Below are 2,716 nucleotides of genomic sequence, written 5' to 3' on the forward strand. Positions count from 1 at the left end.
CTGCTGAGCAGACTTTTGTCCTCCATGAGAGGGCAAAGTCCTTTTAGAATTTAAAATCTCTGGTCAAGTTTAGCTACATCTGAAGTCATTTTCTGTCATACGTTCATTTACAAATAGTAATACAACCAAGGAGCCCTGGTGGCGCCATGGTTATGCATTCCACTGCTAAACAGAAGGTCAGTGGTTCGAACCTACCAGTTGCTCCATAGGAGAAAGATGTGGCAGTCTACTTCCGTAAAGAGGCAGCCTTGGAAATCCTACAGGGCAGTTCTACTCTGTCCTATAGGGTCACTGGGAGTGGGAGTTGACTCGATAGCCCACAGCAACAAATACAACCAAACTCTCATAGCACTATAGAAAAGTTAAGACATTTTAAAGTCAAAATTACAAACCTCTGGAGTCAGGTGATAATGCAGCTAGTAGTAGATAGGCATGGTTGTGGTTTCATTTGGTTGGCTAGATAATCCTATGTGCTTATTCCCCATTAAACAAGGTTCTAGAATAATACACTTAAATTTTGGAATTGTTGATAAATATTTCTGTAATGATCAAAGCTTAAGTAGATGTTAAGATAAAGAATACAAAGTACAAAATAGGTATTTAAAAGTCAACTCATACATTTACATTCATTCATTATTCATACTTTTTCTGTATCCAGAAAGGATTTGATATGGCTGGCAGTCAAAGACAGACATGGGACACAACCGTTAGAAATAGAGCAAGAAAATAAAGCCAAAAAAAAGCCCTATGGAGCACAGTTCTCATCTGACACACGTGGAGTCACGATGTGTTAGAGTCACCGCGACCACAACTTTTTTTTTTTTTTTTTAACTAATTTACTGATAGCTATGAATCTTGAAAATAAAAAAACAATTGAGTGACCAAAAATCTCAGAGTTGAATATAACCTTTACCACCGTGGTCTGGTAGACAGTAAGCACTCAGTAAAAATTTGTTGAACTGAAAGAAAAGAAGAAGAATATGAGAAAAAGAAATAGGGCAAGAAATCAAGAGCCAGTTAAATAGAGGGAAATGTTCAAACAATCCAAAAACCCTAACAGAAGGGACGCCCGGGTTCTGGATGAAGATGGATGCACTTAAACATCAAAGTGCAACAGGTTACACGGCTCTTATTTTAAAAAACCACCACATCGTGTTATTAGGGTGTACAAACCTTTCTTTACCTTAAGAGTAATAAGTGTGGACTTTTATATTAAGCACAGAGAACAACATAATGATTTATGCAATTAATAGTAGTTATTTAAAAGGGTAGAAACTTAACCCAAAATGGTAGGAGGTAAGCTCTGAAGATGGAAGAAATAGATCAGAGTAGTTTTCCACAGGCTGTCTACCATTTGGCTATTTGAAGCACTTTAGTTTTTATTGTTGATTTTTTTAATGGTTAGTTTGAAGAGTCTCAGATATTTCTGCATATTCCAAAATTATTAGAAGCATTAACGAATCAGATTACAAAAGGAAAATGTCAAATTTTTTTTTAGTATTAAAATACATACATATTCCTGTTTGATACAAATGTCACTGAGAAAATTATACTAGTTGCCGTGGAGTCAATCCAGACACATGGCGACCGTGTATGTCAGAGTAGAACTACGCACCATAAGGTTTTCATTGGCTGATTTTTCAGAAGTAGATTGTCAAGCCTTGCTTCTGAGGTTTAAAGTGATTTTAGAGCAGTGGTTTCCTGGACCCAGAACTTTACACTTAAAACCTAGGTAATTTTAATCAGATTGAACAAAGATTTTGTGCGTATGAAGGTCAGTAAATTCCATCCCCCTGGTGATTCCTTTTGCAGGTAAAAAATTTAGAACCACTATTTTAGAGATTATTTAGAGCATGAGGTCTGTATCTGATTGCTTCAAAGATTTATTTTACCTGCCTGTTCCTGAAAGCATTTGAGTTTAAGCACTTTGATGTAGAATCTGGACCAGTGAGTGGTTCTTAACCCTAGCTTCATGTTATAGTCACCTGGTGAGAGAGCTTCAAAAGAATCAGATCCTTGGACCTCACCCTGGGCTGTAGCTCCAGTCTGTATGATTCACCTTCTGGCTGCACTTGTAACTGTTTGACCTCAGGCAAGTTGCTGACCTTTCTTTGAAAGTTGGAATGATAATAGTGCCCACCTCAGAAGTCCATTGGAGGGGATTAAATGAGATAATGTATGCAAAGTGCTTAGAACACAACCTGGTGCCTTCATAATAGATATTATTACTAATCTTTGATGACAGAAACCAATCACACTCATTGTTCCTTTTTTTAAAAAGATTTAAAATTTATCTTCTCCTTAGTATCTTAGCAAGCCCTGCTGCAGTGATGACAAAGGGAAATAACGATACACTGAAGTCATTTCAGGCCCAGTCTAGTGAAACTTACAAAAATGGGAATGGAATGGAGTGAATATCATATGACCAATTGACCAAAGAATCCCCTTCCTAAGATGGTTATCCAGGACAGTTGTGTGAATTCAAACTCTATTTTCTCCATATTTCATTCTTACTGGAAAAAATACAGAGAAATAAGAAACAGCACTTGGTATAGGCTAGGGGAGCTCTTTTTTTTTTTTTTTTTAAATAACGGTATAGCTTGACTAAGTGATGGGAGGAGGAATCTGAAAATAACAGTGCAAGCACTAAGAAAGGAGGAAAATTTTTTTTCTGGTTAAAAAACAAAAGGAAGAAAAAGTCATGTAAATTTGATGG

The sequence above is a fragment of the Trichechus manatus genome, unplaced genomic scaffold, assembly GCF_000243295.1.
Source record: "Trichechus manatus latirostris isolate Lorelei unplaced genomic scaffold, TriManLat1.0 scaffold00167, whole genome shotgun sequence".
Taxonomy (NCBI): Eukaryota; Metazoa; Chordata; class Mammalia; order Sirenia; family Trichechidae; genus Trichechus; species Trichechus manatus.